Source organism: Castanea sativa, chromosome 1, assembly GCF_040712315.1.
Source record: "Castanea sativa cultivar Marrone di Chiusa Pesio chromosome 1, ASM4071231v1".
Classification (NCBI taxonomy): Eukaryota; Viridiplantae; Streptophyta; class Magnoliopsida; order Fagales; family Fagaceae; genus Castanea; species Castanea sativa.
The window spans coordinates 10,279,032-10,299,407 of NC_134013.1; the positions used below are offsets into that span (position 1 = coordinate 10,279,032).

Consider the following 20,376-nt stretch of genomic DNA (forward strand, 5'->3'; position numbering starts at 1 on the left):
GCCTATCTTGTCATGAAACCCTCTCGACCAAAGCCTCTTAAAGAGAGAAGAGTCATCTTGGAAGATGTTTGCCATATATTTAGGAATGCTTCTAAGACTTTGCTCCAAATGCTCAGAGAGAGAGAGAATGAGAGAGAGGCTGCCCCTTGAGCTAGATATTTTGGGAAGGATTGAGTGTCTTTCTACCAACTCAGGGATTCTCAGAATCATTGTATAAGTAGATGTTAAATCAAGTAGGGGAAATCATGAATATCATCACTTCATGTGCTAAAATGTGTCTTAATTGCCACCCGTGCAGAGTCCTAATCTTTGATTGCAGGTTACGACTCTAAAATACTGACTGTGAAAGGAGCCACAATGCAGATTTGCTAGTTTAGGCAAGAATTAATAGTAGGAAGGCTTTTATGTTGTACTTTAACCCATAATTTCAAAAAGTCTACTACCATAACAATTTTTAAAACTTTTGTTACAACTCGTTCACGTGAACCTATGCATATTTTTTCCACCAATCATAACTCGCTTACATGGCAAGCTGTTGCAAAGTTTTGGAGATTGTTGGAAAAACAAAAAAAAAACAAAAATGTTACCAATTAAGCTAGTATTTATTGAGGATTATCTAAAAATATTATAGGAATGTATCATAAATAAATTCCATAATTGAGGGCCGTATAACGCTAAATACTATAGATATATTGTAATTTAATACCATAATTGGGGATAAGGCTGCTAACTAAACGTAATTAAATGCCATATACAGATCGTGCTTCTTTTGAAAACCAAGGTCTAATATTCTAGCTAAAAGATTACATTTTGTGATCATTGTTTCAGAGCACATCATTTACAATCACACCGTAGACTTTGCACTGATGAAGATCCTTTCTGTATGTAAGTTCCATCTAAAACTTGTGTCATAGATCAACAGATTTCATAGCTCAATCTTTGTACTTCAGATCATGGCTAAAAATGCATGCACGTCTGTGTGTTTTAGAAATGTACTCATTCATTATTCTTTAAATTTAGTGAAATAATGGTGGAAAGTGACAGATAGAGTACTGTTTGTCTAATATGAAGAAGATATATTCTAATCGATTCCACAAAGATTGTTATTGACCAATACAACCAGAAAACTTGTCCGGCCTAGTGGCCTACTAGTATCAAAATTTTGGGTCGGCAGTTTGAAGAGTTCCAGTATCTTATAGTTTCATGTTTAAATTAATCACACTCAATCATTGTAATCACCAACAACTTGTCTTATTTTGCGACATTTGTTAGAGCATTAACCTTAATGCATTTTTAGCTATTTTGACCCCAAAAAAAAGCTCACCTTTGTTACTTATAAAAAGCTGTTTTGAAACATTTGTTAACATATGCTAGAGCCTTCTTTTCATTTAGGGACTTGGTGGATACTTCCAAAGCACACCGGTCAAACGTAACAACAACAAAAACTACGTACGAGTTACTGGCTTTTCTTTTCATTTCATTGTTGGATTTCTTGCAGAAGGCACAATATCTACCAAGGAAACTCAAACACTGAGCCTGGATCAATGGAGAGCAGCAAACCAGGTGGTCACACATATGTCATGTCTTTTATTCAGCCCCCTATGGAAAAATTTGAAGTGGTAAATTTACTAGAATAAAGGTCATCTATGCAACCAAATCAGTCAAAGTTTTCTCTACTTAACATGTCCATTTTGTAGGAAGGAAACCTTTCAACGAGTTTGGTAAGCAATGGATGTGTCGATTTTCGAGGGAGGACTGCCAATAAGCTAAAAACTGGAGGATAGAAGGCTGAAGGCCTCTCCGTTTATCATAGGTTTTTTACAATCACTAGCTAAGCAATTTTTGTTATGAATTTATGCGCGTTTATAATCTTCTATTCATATATGGTGTAAAACAGTTTGTGTGCAACAAGTATTATCGGTTTGTATAGATGTGAGAAATGGTGAATTGTGTGTTTGATACAGTGAACGAGGTGGCTGGGAGGTTAGCCTTTTTCGCAATTGCGGTGAACATGGTGACTTATTTGATATTTGAGATGCACCAGTCGATTCCTAGTTTCCTACTGCTGCTACTCATGTGACTGATTGGATTGGAGCTGCTTATGTTTTAACAATCTTTGGAGCTTTCATGGCTGATGCTTATTTGGGCCGCTTCAAAACCATCACCATCTTCTCCTGCATCTATTCTGCGGTAAGTAGATAAACAAATCTCCTAGTCCTTTCCATCCTAGATTGGGACAAGTTATACAACCTATCATGGGCTTATTGCCAGTTAGTGGGTATTGGCTAGACCCACGAGCCAAATGGGCTTTTCTTGGGCTCGATCACTGAGAATTTGTTAGTGTTTGGTACAAATGTATAATAGTAGTATTTATAGATATTAATTAAATAATTTTAACTTATGATGTATCTTTTCATGATAATTGTTTTTTTCATGATAATTGTTTTTTACTATTAAGCTAAGACACTCATTAAACACTAGATCTCTTATTTGACTCCAAATTAGAAGTAATTAATGTTTTTTAAGAATGCTACATATTACAAATAGCCACAAATAAACTCCACACCATAAACAATTCACTTAATGGTAACCTTTTTTTTTTCCCTCTTTTTATTGACTAACTGTTGACAGTTGTTGACCAATCGACATTATTGATTTTTTTTTCTTCTTTTGCTCAAGTAAATCTCTTTCCACCTTAATTTTTAATACAGAATCTGATTTTTGGGTTTTTATTTTTTCCATTTGAAAGCCTCAAATGGTTCAAAAAATAGAATTTTTTTTTTAATTTAGAGTTTATTTCCGTGAATAAGAGTTTTTTTTTATATAATGACTAAAATTATACAAAATATTAATGATTTAACGTGCAAGGAAAATAATAAGAATAAAAATAAAAATTTAGAACTCATTTTCAAGGTTGCAAGTTTGCAATCACACAAAAAAGAGAGAGTAATTTGATTTCTTAGAATGTTTTGTAAGGAAAAAAAAAAAAGAATTCTATTGTGCTAAATGAACTACGGGTCAAGTCCTTAACAAAGGCCTTTAGCTACAATTAATGCTGGACTGGATAGTCCAAAGCCCATGTTACGTCTGTACCACAGGCCTACAATCAATTGATGATAGTACATCCAACTTTAGTTTTTGACATTATTTGTTGTCTTCTAATTTTGAGAGGTGCACGCACTTTAATGCACAAACTATTACGTACAATTGAAAAAGTAGAAATTTTGGTTTTAGTTTTAGTTGACGAAATTGGTAAAGTTTTTAATACATAAATAAGCGATTCTAGTTCAATTATCGTCTACTGTTTTGGTAAATGGATAAAAAGTTATTATTTTTAAGCTATAAGTTGAAACTCTCGGAATTCATTAGTTGAAGTCATGATTTTGATTTTGATTTTTTTTTTTTTTTCTGTGCAAAGAATATTTATTATCCCTTCTAATTTGTCATCTTACTCATATATCAGGGAATGGTTTTGTTGACACTCTCAGCCTCCATAAACAGCCTACGTCCACCTTCATGCACACGCAGCACAGTACCACCATGCAGTCCAGCTCCAGCCTCAGACGAACAAACACTATTCCTCTACAGTGCGCTTGCCCTCATAGCACTCGGAACTGGTGGTATAAAGCCTTGTGTCTCATCCTTTGGTGCTGACCAATTCGATGAGGCTGATGAAAAAGAAGTCCAAAGGAAGTACGCATTCTTCAACTGGTTCTTCTTCGCCATAAACATGGGTGCACTTCTTGGTATCACACTGTTGGTGTATATACAAGAAAAGAAAGGTTGGACTTGGGGTTTTGGAGTTCCAACAGCGACTATGGTCGGCTTCATCAATCTTTGTACTAGCTGCAGGTTTTAGATATTATCGGTACAAGAAGCCAATGGGAAGTCCTTTTACAAGGTTTCTTCAGGTCATTGTGGCTTCTTTGATGAACCATTTTAGAGGGGTTGATATGGGAAGTGAATACGATCTTTATGAGGTCAAGACCAAGGAATCTGATATCTTGGGTGCTAGCAAAAGCAAACTACCTCACACTGCACAATACAGGTGAGTTAAAATCTGCGACCTTGATCCTTTGAATTTGGTTTATCATGGGCTAGCCTTGACTTCATTGGATAGGCTTGAGTCGTAGCCTTATTCAATGTGGGCCAGCCAGTAGCCCAAAGTAAAAATTTCTCTAACTCGATCCAGTTTCTCCCACAAAATTCAAACATGTGCTGCTGCTTCTTCCTTTATTCTTTTTATTTCTCCCAGATACACATTTTCACAAAATTTTAAGATAATAACTCATGATTAATGAAACATTACTTTCACATTAATTACAACTTATTACTTCAATAACTTGTGAATATGTGTATGCAAAAGTGTCTGTATAATTGCACTTTACCCCCTAAATTATGGGGTCAAGTTAAATTCTACTCTAAACTATAAAATTGAACATATTATTCATTGGTTTTTAATAGGTGAAATGACCTCCACCTTTCACTATTTCCATCTATCACAAAATTTTAACAGGAGATTAACAAACTCTGAACAGGAGAAATTAATTTGAAAGTTCATAATTTTCCATCAACATAGGGTGCATTCTGTCCATTACCTATCAATAAGAGACATTGCACCATTTTATGAAACAAGAATAATTTTAGAAACACAACCAATTGCACAATTTGTTAATTTATGCAATTGTGAGTGGTTGGCATTTTTTGCCAAATACTGATTTATGCAACTTATCACTTTTTGCCAACCACTTACAATTACACAAGTTAATAGATTGTGAAATTAGATGTGAAAATGAAGTGACGATTGATAATTGAAAGTGTATTAGACATTTATAATCATACTCTCACATAATGGTGGGAATAGTAGAACTTTTTTCCAATTTCACAATTTAATAATACAGAAAATCTTATTACACATTCTTATTGCACACTTCGTACTTTATTTTGAAATTGTGTTTTTAAAACATAATTTTAGTGTTCATGTGGCAATAATGTATAGTAAGTATGTAATAAAGAATGTGAGAGTGACGTTATTCCTTATAAAAAATAATTAGTGCATTTGTTGCCGTTCTGTTTTTGAAGGTTTTTGGACAAAGCAGCAGTGGTGACAGACCCAGAATCCAGCACAAACAACCGGTGGAGGCTCTGCACAGTAACCCAAGGGGAAGAGTTCAAATGCTTCATCAGAGTCCTCCCAATATGGGCATCAACAATAGCTCTCTCCCTCTCATTTTCCCAACTCTCAACCTTCTTCCTCAGCCAAGCCAGGACCATGGACCGTAACTTAGGCCACCACTTCACAATCCCACCGGGCTCCATTCCCTTCTTCAGCGCCGTCAATGCCCTCATCCTCGTTCCCATCTACGAAAAACTTGTCGTCCCAATTCTTCGCAAACACAATGGTCACCCCCGAGGCCTCACATCCTTGCAAAGAATGGGTGTAGGACTCTTTGTTTCAATCTTTGCAATGGGTTCAGCTGCCTTGGTTGAAAAGAAACGTCGTGACAATGCTAACCCTTCGACAATGAGTGTGTTTTTGTTGCTTCCTCAGTACTTTCCCATGGGAAGTGCCGAAGTGTTTACTTACGTAGGACAATTGGAGTTCTTTTACGATGAAGCTGCTGACGGGACACGAAGAATTAGTAGTGCAATGTTTCTTGTTGAAATTGGGATTGGAAGCTGGTTTAAGTACTGCCTTGGTGAAGATTATTACTAGTGCAACTGGTGGGGAAGATAGAGGGTGGCTTAGAAATAATCTAAATAAGAGTAGGCTTGATTACTTTTATTGGATATTAACAGTGATTAATGTGCTTAATTTTTCGGTGTTTTTGTTGGTGGCTCGGAGTTTTAAGGGCAGGGGTACTAGTCCTAGTTCTAGAGATGGACATGTGAGAATACAATTGAGCCGGTGGCTCAGAGCTCGAGTTCGATTGAGGAAAAGGGGGGTGATGATAATTGATGAAGGAGAATTTCCAATTTGGAATTGTGATGTTTTAAAACTAAAGGTTCAATTTGCTTCTCACAAATTAAGAAGACCAAAAAAAAAAAAAACAAAAAAACTGACCCTCTTTCCTATTTTTCACATATCTAAATATTTTAAATACTTTCTTTCTTGTATGTTTCAAAAAAGAAATAGCAAAAATATCATTTATGTGTACATATTTATTATGAAAATTAGTGGGCAGGTCCACGTGGTGCGAGGAAAAATTATTTAAAAAAAGAAAATAATCAAAATCCAATTACAAAAGCCAAGATATGTCACTTCCAATTATTTGTTTGATTCATTATTGATTTTGTTTGTTTTTTTATTTATTTAAGTGCCACTATAATAGTACTTTAAAAATAAAAATTCTAATTTCTCTATAAAAAATATAAATTTCTCATCCAAAAGGATTAAAAAAAGCAACCTTAATTAGCAAAACCTCATAGTTCAACATTTGAATTGATCATTGTAAGCACACAATTGCACCTGGCCCCAAGAACAATTACGGGCTCAGGCCCAATGAGCCTTAAACAATATGAATTGCAGTGTGGCTTGGAAGGTTAAGTGCTAAGGAATAATTGACGAGCGGAAAATTCCTGACGCTTTGAAAACGACGGAATATTGTAAATGGGCATAAGTTTCGGACGTAAGCCAAGAGTTGTTCTTATATTATCTCTTGCCCTTTTCTTCTTTTTCTTTTTTATTACAAAAAAGTCGTCCCCTTTCTCGTTTCTAGGTTGCTCCTTAAATACTCTTCTTTTGATACTTTGTACACGTGTTGCCCTAACTCCCCCTTAGCCTAGATATTTCTTCTAAGTGCCTTTGAATAGTAAAGGAAAGTTTCCCTTCAACTGTTCAGTGTCACTTCCCCATTAATGCGGAGTGTGGTAGGTCAGGGTTTTTAATGCGATGTTGGCAAGCCTTTACCTTTGGTATTTCCATAACATCGGCACTTCAGGACATTCAAGGGTTCACCCATTTTAACCATTGGTCTTGGCCGTGTCATTCCCCAACCTTTACCATGAAGTCCCTGGTTCTCCAGTTGTCAATAGAGAAATCCACCCTCGCTGTACTCTCGGTCCTCGGCGTATGGGCCGACATAGTACTAACAAGTCCTAAACCCAGAGCAGGTCGGCCTTCCTTAGCATGGCCGACGGCAATGTACCCATCAGGGTCTTTTTACTCCCGCAATAGCCCTTCAAAACTCTAATTTTCAACGTCAGAGGAGAAAAATAGGGTTTTTAATTCTAATGAGAACTTACTCCACACACTTTGTGAGTTATGGCACGTGGGGAAATCGTTTCGCGTCCAAGAAGATGCCAGCTTGGCGCTTTTATTTTCAAAAACGCGCGCATTTATTTCCTGCCGGTTACACTTTGTCCCCCACGTTCAACGGCGAGATGGGTATCCAACGGCCCTCATTACTCCACGAAAATTTCGGGCGGGATAAATATAATTTCGAGGCCGCTTTTCCGCACGCCGTGACGCTTCGGGAACACTCCGCCTTCATTTAATTCCAGGGGTTAATCCCATTAAAACATTCAGCTATCATACTTTACCTGCAAAAACCGTGGAAATTTGCACATCTTCAACTTTGTAAGTTTTTGTTCTTTCTATTCTTGACCTTTTCTCCTCAGCCCTTGTCCTCGGCTGTCACTATAAGCATTCTCCCTCTTAGAGTTTAATCTTTCGTTTCTTTCCAATGGGTAGGTTTAAGTGTCTAGTTGATACCGACGCCGAATGGAAGGCTTCAGAGCTAAGTATACACATTCCGGCGATGTGGGTTTAAAGTATTGCCCAGGCAGAAGCCGTGGCCGGTCTAGGAAAGAGGGAGAGGTTATCATCCCAATGATAGCCTTCGTAGAGGTGGGATGACCCTCCCAATGAAACCTAACTAGGGAATACCTTCGCAACCACCGGTTGTGTCCCGATCAGTGCCTCCCAAACGTTTTTAGAGTTTTGGGTAGTGTCGATGCTCTAAACGAGCAAATGGGTCTAACCCTCACCTGGCACGACGTCGTCTTTCTGTATGAGTCCCACAAACTCTCCAAGGTAGGTTATTATATTAAATCCCGTTCCAGCGTCGTTAGGCTAATCTCCTGTCTGCCCAAATCCAACAAAGGCATGAAGGATGACTACTTGATCGTTTCTGGGAACTGGTACGACGGCCTCCACTGTCCAGTTGAGTGGGGGGACCCAGGTGCGATGCCATAGGATTAATCTCCCCACAACGCAACTCCCTCTAACACACACAAAAATGAGTATTCATAATGACCTAAACTTATTAATATCTGTGTAAATCTGAATTAGACTTGTTTATTTCAACGTCTTTTTCAGATAAGCAACACGTGCGTCCTCGTTTGAGTCACCGTAACATGGCCTAACCGAGTACTTCGATCCGAGGTGTTCGTTAGCGAAACTTACAGCTTCAGGCCTCATCTCATTCTGGGGTACACACCCATATCGACAGACTTCCAGGAGATAGAGAACGCCATAATTGCGGGTAACGAAGACGTAGAAGAATGGAGTGTAGCCCGGCCCCACTTTTTGGACGACCGCGAGATCCCTGACGTCCCCCACACGGTTTTGTTCAACCAACCCATAGCGGCAATTCCCCTCGCCGTGCACGCTCAGGCAACTATTATTCCAGAAGAGCAGGTGTCTTCTTCACATACACTAGACGAGGAGATAGATCAATTCCATTTGAAGACAAAGACCTCGAGGGAATCAATTCATCGTACTTCCGACGAGGAGGAAGAAGCCACCGAGGCCTCGGAATCGCAGGTTGGTGGTTGCCCTACCTGAGGATAAATCCAAGGAAGATATGGGCAGGATGAAGGGTCTCCTAACCACGTAGCCGCGAAGGTTACGGAGAAAGACGGGGGTCCCAAGTCCCCCCATCTTTGCCACCTCCCCTCCTCCGCTGAGCCAAAACTTCCAGCCGAGGATCCCAAGAAGAAGAGAAAGGGGATATTGAGGGACGACCGCAAGGACCCCAAGAAACCATGACAACAACCCCCAATCGGTTCGGCAGAAGCTGGACAAAGGCAAGGGTAGGGCCCGCTCGCCTGAAAGCGGGGAAATCAAGGACGAGGCCGAAGTGCGCCGAGCACCGACCACCCTGGTCCCCGACCTAAGCGCTGGACGGCGCACCCATCTCCTGCCAATCCGGTAAGGGCGGGTTAACAAGGCCATGCCCACCACTTGGCCGAAGTGTTGGAGCGCCCTTCTCTGCCCAAGGACATGGAGACCTTGGAAAAAATGAGCCAAGCAACTGTTCCTTTCTTTAAAAAGGGATTTAGCGCCTGGTAATTTTACCCTTTTTAGGAAGATTCCACTTTAATAATATTCATAAGTTGTTTACTATTCCTCGATTCCATCATACTTTGTAGGCCATTCAGGAGGTCTTTGTCAGCCGAGAAATTTATAGAAGACACTCGGAAGAAGGCCGAACTAGGGCCTGGAGATTAGGCTGGAGACTAAGAAGTCCTTGGGCACTACTTCCTGAGAACGAAAAGCTTACTCGGAGGTGGCTTGCGCTAGGAGAGAGAAAAATGGGGTCGAGTCAAACTTGAAGACCATGAAGACCCAGATAGAAGGACAGCGCAAGCTCCTTCGCGAAAGAATGAAGAGCTCTCCAAGCCCAAAGGGAGTGCTCGGATCTGAAAAAGGAACGCAGCCGATGAAGGAAGAAGCCGCTCATTCCAACTCTCTCTACGGCTGCCAAGCGGCGAGTTTCGAGGAAGGGGTAGCAACCATCGAGGAGCAGCTCCTCGACAGAGGAGTTCGCGGCTTTGTGCGGGAATCCTGTCAAAAAGTCCTGGGGGGAAGCTTAAACGTAAGGAGTTCCTCTATCTTCGGATCCGGTAGAAGTCCAAGAACGTTTGGCTTCCCTTGGAAATCAGGAAATTGAAGAGGCTGGCTTAGCCTACTCTCCTACCCCCTAGACAACTCTTCCTGCTCTTCCTCCCATGGTCCAGAAGCCAATTCCAGATCCTACGTAACCTTCGGGTTCCAATAAAGACAAGGAAGGAGGCGGAGATGCCGAGAAGGGACTTAGCCAAGCAATGGAGTCCAATGTCCCTCCAACGAAAGTAGCGTACAAAGAAAAAAGGTTCTGTCTCCTTTTGAGTTGGAGTTGAAAGAGACGAGGAACCGAGCACTTCTCAGCAAGATCCTCCTCCAAAAGCTTAGGACTTAGCTTAGGGCTTCTCTTTCTCCATGTTCAGCCTTTATATGTAATGCATACCCAAATGATTAATGAAGAATAACTTTATTTGATTTTTACTCGTGTTGCATCTGTTTTTACTTTATTCTTTTTATATTTATCGCAAAAGTTTCCCATTAATACATAACAAAAGTTTCTCAGAGTAAACAAATCTAACTCCAAGGATTGCACAATCATAACTTCCACATAATCATACGCACATTATTAAAGATTTAACAGAAGGTGATATGGTTGAGATATTTAAACAATGCCTTTGATTAAAAAAGGAAGAGAAGATCTCGTATAACGATTAAACCCTTGTAATGTACAACATTTTTTTCTAGTAGGATGTAAGGTCCGAGGACCATTCCTTACACAAATTTGCTTAACACTTAAAGATATAAAACTTAAGATCCAAGTTAATAAACAGCAACGCATTAATACCCAGACATAGTAAGAAGTTAACTTTGATCAAAGTCGTGGTCCGAAGATAAGACTTAACCAATTTTTCGTTTAATTCTTAAAAATTGTAACTTCAAATGTTAATTTTCCCAAAGCAGGAGGTCCGAAGACCCGGCATAGCTAAGGTTCTGTTTAACAAATGACAAGACATCAATTTCCACAAGGTTTGTGGTCCGAGGACTGCACTTAACCAAATTTCTGTTTGATTCTTAAAAATGATAACTTTAAATGTTAATTTTCCCAAAGCAGGAGGTCCAAAGACCCGGCATAGCTAAGGTTCTGTTTAACAAATGACAAGACATCAATTTCCACAAGGTTTGTGGTCCGAGGACTGCACTTAACCAAGTTTTCTACTTTGATTCTTAAAAATGATAACTTCAAATGTTAATTTTCCCAAAGCAGGAGGTCCGAAGACCCGGCATAGCTAAGGTTCTGTTTAACAAATGACAAGACATCAATTTCCACAAGGTTTGTGGTCCGAGGACTGCACTTAACCAAGTTTCTGTTTGATTCTTAAAAATGATAACTTCAAATGTTAATTTTCCCAAAGCAGGAGGTCCGAAGACCCGGCATAGCTAAGGTTCTGTTTAACAAATGACAAGACATCAATTTCCACAAGGTTTGTGGTCCGAGGACTGCACTTACCAAGTTTCTGTTTGATTCTTAAAAATGATAACTTCAAATGTTAATTTTTCCAAAGCAGGAGGTCCGAAGACCCGGCATAGCTAAGGTTCTTTTTAACAAATGACAAGACATCAATTTCCACAAGGTTTGTGGTCCGAGGACTGCACTTAACCAAGTTTCTGTTTGATTCTTAAAAACGATAACTTCAAATAACAGAGTTACTCATGACTTTGAAATATCCACTGACAAAAGCACATTTCATTAATAATAATACCTTCTAAGATTATTTACATTCCATGGACGTGGTACAATTCTTTCGTCTAGGTCAGCTAGCCTATACGACCCTATGCCTGCTACTGAAACAATACGATAGGGGCCTTCCCAGTTGGGTCCTAGCTTACCCCAGGCTGGGTTTTTAGAGGTGCCAACAACTTTTCTTAGCACAAGATCACCAGGTGCAAGTGGCCTTAGCCTCACGTGGGCATCATATCCTCGTTTCAGCTTCTATTGATAGTAAGCCATTTGAACCATAGCTGCCTCGCGTCGTTCCTCAAGTAAATCGAGACCTTTCTCCAGGAGTCCATCGTTGTTCTTCGGGCTAAAAGAACTTGTCTTTAGGGTAGGAAAATCGTATTCCAAAGGTATCACCGCCTCGGCCCCATAAGTCATAGAGAATGGCGTTTCACCAGTGGACCAGCGCGGTGTGGTCCAATACGTCCACAGAACATGAGGGAGCTCTTCCACCCATCTGCCTTTCGCATCGTCCAACCTTTTCTTCAGCCCACTGACAATGACCTTGTTAACGGCCTCGGCTTGCCCATTTCCTTGAGGATAAACTGGTGTGGAATATCTATTTATGATACCCATGTCACCACAATACTTCCTAAAAGCCTTACTATCGAACTGGACACCATTGTCTGAGATGAGTGTGTGTGGTATTCCGAATCTAGTGACGATGTTTTTCCAGACGAACTTCTTGGAGTCAACATCTCTAATATTTGCTAAGGGCTCGGCCTCGACCCATTTAGTGAAATAGTCTGTTCCCACGAGAAGCCATCTTTTGTTACCTGTTGCCCTTGGGAATGGCCCAACTATGTCTAGTCCCCACTGTGCGAAGGGGCAAGGACTGGAAAGGGGGTTAAGAACTCCTCCAGGTTGATGAATATTAGGGGCGAACCTCTGACACTGATCACATTTCCTGGCATAGTCTTGAGCCTCTCTTTGCATATTGGGCCACCAGTAACCCTGAGTTAGAGCTCTGTGGGCTAAGGATCTTCCCCCGGTGTGGCTACCACAAATCCCTTCGTGCAGTTCTTCCAGAAGCCCTTCCGTTGAGTCAGGGTGTACACACATTAGGTACGGTCCTAAAAAGGATCGTTTGTACAGTTTCTGGTCCTCGGACAACCAGAAACGCGGCGCCTTTCGGCGTATCTTATCTGCCTCAGATTTGTCCTCAGGGAGGACATCATTCATAAGAAAAGACACGACCGGGTCAATCCAACTAGGTCTAGGCCTTATTAAATGGATGCGAGGTGCGTCGGCAATGACAACAGAGGGTTTTAGTAAATCCTGAACGAGGATAACCCTAGGTAAACCTTGAGCCGAGGTAGTTGCCAGCGTGGCTAAGGAGTCTGCATGGGTGTTTCCGCTCCGAGAGATATGGGTTAAGGCGAAGGAATCAAACTCAATTTTCTGGCGTTTGATCTGGGCCAAATATTCCTGCATTCTGGGGTCTCTAGCCTCCATGGTCCCCATGACCTGGCCGACCACCAGTTGAGAGTCCGAGAAGACGTGGACTTCCTTACCACCCATCTTACCTACCATCTCGCATGCCTACCAAGATCGCTCATACTCGGCCTCATTGTTAGTAGGAGAAGGCCAATCTTAAAGATTTTTCAAAGACAATCCCTTCGGGGACATTAGAACAAGTCCAATACCAGACCCTCTGATTCAGCCCCATCCACATACACTTCCCAAACCGAGACACCGCAGCCCGGACCCTAACTGATTTTTCACCCATGTGGGCCTCTTTCAGGGTTTCTTCCAGCAATGGCTCGGCAAATTCCGCCACCAAGTCAGCGAGGACCTGGCCCTTCACTGAGGTTCGGGGCTTGTATTTAACACCAAAAGCCCCCAGGATGGTCCCCCACTTGCTATCCTCTGCCCGAGTAGTCGGCACTACGTAGCACTGCCTTGAGGGGCAATTGGTAAGAACAACCGCATGTGTGCGCTGAAAATAATGGGGAAGCTTTCGCGTGGCATGAACCACGGCTAGGAGCGCTTCTCTAAGGGTTGATAACGCACCTCGGCTTCACCTAAAGACTTACTAACATAATATACCGGTCTTTGCACCCCGTTATCATCTCTTATCAGGACCAAGCTGACCGCGTGGACGGCCACTGCCAGATAAGCAAACAAAATCTCATGTGCCTCCGGACGAGACAAAATGGGTGGCCGAGAAAGATATTGCTTAGCTGTTGAAAACTGACTCGCAGTCCTCGGTCCATTGAAACCCTTTCCACTTATTCAACAGTTGGAAGAAAGGACGGACATGGTCGCCTCAGAGATATGAATCTATTCAAGGCGGCAATCATTCCAGTTAGCTTCCGGATTTCTTTTGGGTTCCGAGAGGAGGTCCAAGTCCTGAATAGCCTTGACCCGCACCGGATTTACCTCTATGCCTCTCTATGAGTAATCATGTATCCCAAAAATTTTCCGCGACCCCACGCCGAAAGAGCACTTTGAGGCGTTGAGGCGCAACTTGTACTTTCTCAATATCTGAAAAGTGTCGGCCAAATCTTTCACGTGTGAGGGTATTGTTTTGCTTTTCACCACCATATCGTCAACATATACCTCAATGGTTTTCCCCATTTGCTGTTTGAACATTCTGGTCCTCATTCTTTGATAGGTAGCCCCAGCATTCTTTAAGCCGAATGGCATGACCTTATAATGATAATTCCCCGTCGGTGTAATGAAGGCAGTTCTCTCCTGGTCCTCTAATGCTAAGGGAATCTGGTGGTAACCCTGGAAGGCGTCCAAAAAACTCATCCGAGGATGTCCAACAGTGGCATCCACCATTTGATCAATACGTGGCATTGGGAACGAATCTTTAGGACAGGCCTTGTTTAGATCAGTGAAGTCCACACATACCCTCCACGTTCCATTCTTCTTTTTGACAACAACCGTATGGGCCAACCACTCGGGGTAGAAAACCTCTTTGATAGCACCAGCCCTCTTGAGTTTAAGCACCTCTTCCTTCACAGCCTCGGAATGTTCTCTGGAGGAGCGCCGAGGTGGCTGCCTTCTCGGAATAATAGCTGGGTTGACATTTAAGTGATGACAAATAAAGCCCGGATCCACGCCTGGAGCTTCATAAGGATCCCACGCGAAAACATCAACGTTGTCCTTCAAGAATCCTAACAATTCCATCTTCTCTTGGGGTGGCAAAAGTACTCCGACTTGGAAGAATCTCTCCGGGTCATCGGCTACTGGAAACTTCTCCAACCCCTCGCAATGTGTCTCATCTCTTATCACCACTCCAGATGAATCAGGAGCCGTTAACTGCTATAAGTCTTTGGTGATTTAAGCTAAAGTCTCGGCTTCTGTCTGATGCAATACTGCAGCCGATATGCACTGCCTGGCTACCGATTGGTTGCCGAGGATTTCCTCAACACATTCCCCCGAGGGGAACTTAACTTTAACATGTAAGGTAGAGGAGACGGCTCCAAGCGCGTGCAGCCAAGGCCTGGCGAGGATGGCTGTATATGGTGAGTACACGTCAACCACAATGAAATCCACCTCGGCGTTTCTCGAGCCGGATTGAACGGGCAAGGGACCTATCCCTTCGGCACAACGGCTCTCCCTTCGAAGCTTATAAGCGGCGAATCATAAGGGGTAAGGTCTTCCAACTTCAACCTTAACCCATCCTTAAACGGTCGGGTACATGATATTGCACACCCGATCTATCATCACCCTCACTCACATCGTAGTTCCCTACTCGAGGGTGACCACAAGAGCATCGTCATGGGGTTGGATAGTCCCCACCTTATCCTCCTCGAGAAATCTATGACGGGCAAAGTGCCCTTCAATCTCTTCGGCCTGCGACCCACGTCCTCGGCCGAAGGATGGGAAAGCCGCCATTACCCTCAGCGGGGACCCGAGCCGGTCCTCCCGGGCAGCGAAGATAACATTAATTATTCCCAATGCTGGCCGAGATGTCTTTTCCTCCTGGTTGTTCGAGCCAACTTGACTGACCCTCCCGTGGCTGAGCACAAGTGGTTCCTTAATTTTTCCTCACTAACGAGCCGCCCGTTCCAGATGGTTCCACAGGTCCGACAGTTCTCTGTAGTGTGGCCCACATCCCGGTGGTACTGGCAAAAGAGGTTGCGATTCCTCTTCGCAGGGTCTCCTGCCATCTTATCAGGCCATTTAAAAAAGGGTTCTTTACGAACTTTCTCCAGCAGCTGATGTACTGGTTCCCGAAATACAGTGTTCACGGCCTGAGGTGCTGCCGAGGCGGACTGTCCAACGTAATCTCTCCTCGGCCTACTATTGTGGTATCCTCAAAGCCGAAATCCCTTCTCTCCTACGGGATAACCTTCTCCTTTCCCTTTCCTTGCATCTTGGTCTTACCTCCACTCTCTTATACTCGTCAATACGGTCCATGAGGCGACGTACACTGCAAACAGGCTTTTTAGTCAAAGACTTTCTCAGGTCGTGATCTGTAGGGAGGCCTACCTTAAAGGTATTAAGCGCCACCTCATCAAAGTCGCCATCTATTTCATTAAACATCTCCCAATAACGATCGGAGTATGCTTTCAACGTCTCCCCTTCCCTCATGGTCATGGATAACAGCGAGTCCAATGGCCGAGCTCCCCAAATGAACTTATAGACCCCGACTTAAGGCCGTTGAACCACCTCATAGCAACAGGTCCCAGGCTAGAGGGGAAAACTTTACACATCAGGGTCTCGTTGTGAGAGTGCACCGCCATCCTCTGGTTAAAGTGACTCACATGCTCCACCGGATCAGTTCGGCCATAATAGATGGTGAAAGAGGGCTGGGTAAACCTTCTGGGAAGCCTTCCTTTCTCAATCCTCCGTGCAAATGGAGATTTGGAGAGCTGGTGTAACGCCCTACTCATAGCATCGTTGCCTAAGCCCCTAGAATGAGGCTTCTTACGTCTGCGAGTTGGCTGGTCGTCCTCCTCACCGGAGGATGTTGCACTGGTGGGAGAGCGCGATCTTGAGCTGTAGCCAGCTCCCCTATCCTCCTCCGAGGAAGAATTAGACGAGGACGGTGAAAACCTAAGCTTGGCGCGGCGTAGCTTTCTCTTTAAACGGTTGATTTCCTTCTGCATGGATTTAGAACCCTCGTCGTGGGTGGTGTTACTCCCCTCACGAATATGGCTAGCACCTGGGTATTCAGTATGGACACTCCCCTCACGATCCCTTCGATGTTCAAGACGTTCGAAATGATCTTCCGGCTGTGATCCCTGTGACTCTGCATGGTGAGCACCTAAGCCTGCCATAATATCCCTACCTCTTATAGACTAGATTTCCCACAGACGGCGCCAATTGTAAGCGCACAATTGCACCTGGCCCCAAGAACAGTTACGGGCTCAGGCCCAATGAGCCTTAAACAATATGAATTTGTAGAGTGTGGGCTTGGAACCCAGGTTAGAAGTGACTAAGGAATAATTGACAAGTCAAAGATTACTAACACTTGAAAAAAACAAGGAATATTGTAAATCAACCTCCTCGGACGTAAGCCAAGAGTTGTTCTTATATTATCTCTTGCCCTTTTCTTCTTTTTCTTTTTGATTACAAAAAAGTCCGTCCCCTTTTTCTGTTCTAGGTTGCTCCTTAAATACTCTTCTTTTTGATACTTTGTACACGTGTTGCCCTAACTCCCCCTTAGCCTAGATATTTCTTTTCTAAGTGCCTTTGAATAGTAACCAGAAGTTTCCCCTTCACTGTTCAGGTGTCACTTCCCCATTAATGCGGCCAGTGTGGTAGGTGCAGGGTCTTTAATGCGGATGTGGCAACCTTTACCTTTGGTATTTCCCTAACATCGGCACTTCCAGGACATTCAAGGGTTCACCCCTTTTAACCAGAGGTATTGGCCGAGTCAATCCCCAACCTATACCATGAAGTCCCCCGGTTCTCCAGATGGGTAGGAGGAGAAATCCACCCTCGGCTGTACTCTCGGGTCCTCGGCGTATGGGCCGACCCATAGTACTAACAAGTCATAAACCCAAGAACAGGTCGGCCTTCCTTAGCATGGCCCAACGGCCCATGTACCCATCAGGGTCTTTTTACTCCCCACAATCATTATCAACAATATTAAATAAATAAAATCACTTACTAAACAACAACTTATGAGTGTGACTCTACTCTATTTGTATTAAAAAAAATTCCCAAAGCCAATCCAGAAAAATCAATCACCTGAATAATTGAACAAACAAAAGATTTAGCCTTTTGAGAGTGAGAGACTAACAATTTTTTGAGAGACTAACAATTAGATAGCAAGTCTTGCACAAAAAATCTGTTGCTTTAAAGTATGACATAACATATGCCGAAAATCAGTTTTTATATCTTATACTTCCTATTGCAAATGGAATTCTAAAAAATAAATAAAAGCAAAGTATTCAACTTATGGTGGAAAAATAAAATACAAAATAAAAGGGGAAAAAATGTAAATTACTTTATAACATCCTTTTGTTAAGAACTTTAAGAGTATGAAATTTTAACTTTACAAATTTGCTCTTAGAGTTAGGATTTTATCATTTATAGAGACACTCTCTTCTAGAGAGATCAAGATGGGGTAGAAGTTGACTTATGTGGACTGAAATGGATTGATGTGGACCAAATGGACTGCACTACACCGAATTAGATTAAAGTGGATCGTTTTGGATAGAAATAGACCATAGTAGACCGGAATGGACCAAAATGGATCTAGATAAACTGAACAAACTGTAGTGGATTGGAATTGACTATTATAGACCAAAAAACTACATTGATATAACTCAACAGAAGCGCAACAACAAAAAATGCTACACTTCAACTTTTAAATATTATATATATGAAGTTATGTTTACTTTTTTTAATGACATGAAACTTCGTTAAGGCAAGACCTTTTGAATTCACCAGTTTCACGTAAATCTTAGATGCATGAAGCACTTGTACACACCTATACATTGGTTGAGATTGGATAAATCTTGGATTAGGGTTCAAACTTAGAACATTTGGGTTAGCAACTTGTCCTGCTGCTCCCCTTCAACTGAGACAACCAATGTACGGGCTGTGTTTGTACTAGCTAGCTAGGTGCCCCTCACCCCCAACGAAATTAAGAAGAATGAAAGAAAATGAACTCGTACATTAAAGCCGAGATTGATGTACCCATCTACCTTGACAGATTAAATTGACAAGATTATATTTGCTACGATAAAGATAACAAGTAGCAAGGATGGAATGTACCGACAAACACAAGTTTATAAAGAAAAAATTGTGTCATTGTCAATTAATGTTTACATAAATGCAGCACTTTATGTTGAATTTGAAACATCATTTCTTTTACTAAATATATAGGGACAAACCTGAAAACTCCAAATTAATCTCTATTAATGCTCGCCTTCCAAGAGACTCCGGACAATACATGATTATCGACATGTTTTTGAAGGATTAATCGTTGACATGTCATTTAATTAGGGACAAATCTTTTTTTCAACGATCATTATTAAGTAAATGAAGTCATGGGAATTTGAAAGGGAAAGGGGAAAAAAATAAAAGAGATAAGGGGAAAGTTACTAATGTGATAAAATGATGCCATTTACATCATTTAAATAGGCAAAAAAGAAAATTTTACTGCTAAAAAAATTGCTTTAAAGAAAGTACTCATCTGATAATTATGGAGAGCAATGATTAACACTCTTCGGTGATGGATGTGGTCTTCATCTCTATTTGACTGTTTTTTTACCGAGCATTTTGTCAGCATCCTGATGTCATTGAGCAAAGATTGGGACACTCGCGTAGCATGTATATGGTGGAAGTGGAATGGATCAAGAATTCCAGATACTTTTAGGAAATATACCCTAACTTTATAGAGCTTTATTTTCACTGCACTTGACTAGTTGATAATGGCCTTGGTGAATTAAGACTTGAAAGATACAAGATCAACTTGCAACCCTTTTTATGCAATAATTTTTACCAATAAATTGTGATTTGTGCAATGAATCTATGAAAAAGTTACCCTCGATTTGAAGATGACATAGGCCAAAAATTTTAAGAAAAATATATAACAAGTTTATCACAAGCAAATAACCTTTGACTTCACAAGGGATTCTTCTAATTCATGAGGACAATTCCTGAAATCCACCATAAAAGAAAAGGAGAAATCCTCACTTAAAATTTTATTGATCAAAAATTGAATATTCTGAATGCCCAAGGAGCTATAAGCCTATAAGCACTATTTTATAATATAAAAACCCTAAGACCGTTAGGAAACCCAAAAAAATTCTAATTCATGTTAGCCACAAATTAAGTTAGAAAATATGAAATATCACAAGAAAAATCCTAAATAAATCATAATTAATACCTTACCATATAACAACTCTATTTTAACCAAAATAATCCTAAAAACAATCTTTAAAAAAATTAATCTAGAAAATTCCAAAAATTACACAATATTTTTAAAAATTAATTAAAACACAAAAAACTACATATTTTTGTCCCACATCAAACCCTTGCACTTGAAAAAAGACTTATTTTTGAGTTAATATTTGAGATCTAAAATTTTCCATACCACAAGAACAAATACTTCGAGTACCTAAACCCTTTTGTTTTTTTCCCCATACTTGCAATCCATTAAATGAAATAACAAAGAAATTTGAAATTTTCCCTTGGTCTTTTGGCTATTTACAAGTTACAAAGTAGGAATTGTCAATCCAATTAAACATTTCTGCCATAATTAAATCAATAAACTTTGGTGTGTTGCTTCTGACTAAATATAATAAGATCTTGAGATTTTTCGTAAGTTGATCCGATTTCATCAAAATCTTTGACAATTTTCTCAAAAATTTCCGCCGGCCCACGATTTTTTGTC

The 20,376-nt window shown here is 41.1% G+C and overlaps 1 pseudogene; it reads left to right on the plus strand.

The window, feature by feature from the left end:
* The first annotated feature begins 1,065 nt into the window (after positions 1–1,065).
* On the plus strand, positions 1,066–19,356 carry LOC142607578 (protein NRT1/ PTR FAMILY 8.1-like; annotated as a pseudogene).
* The last annotated feature ends 1,020 nt before the right edge of the window (positions 19,357–20,376 follow it).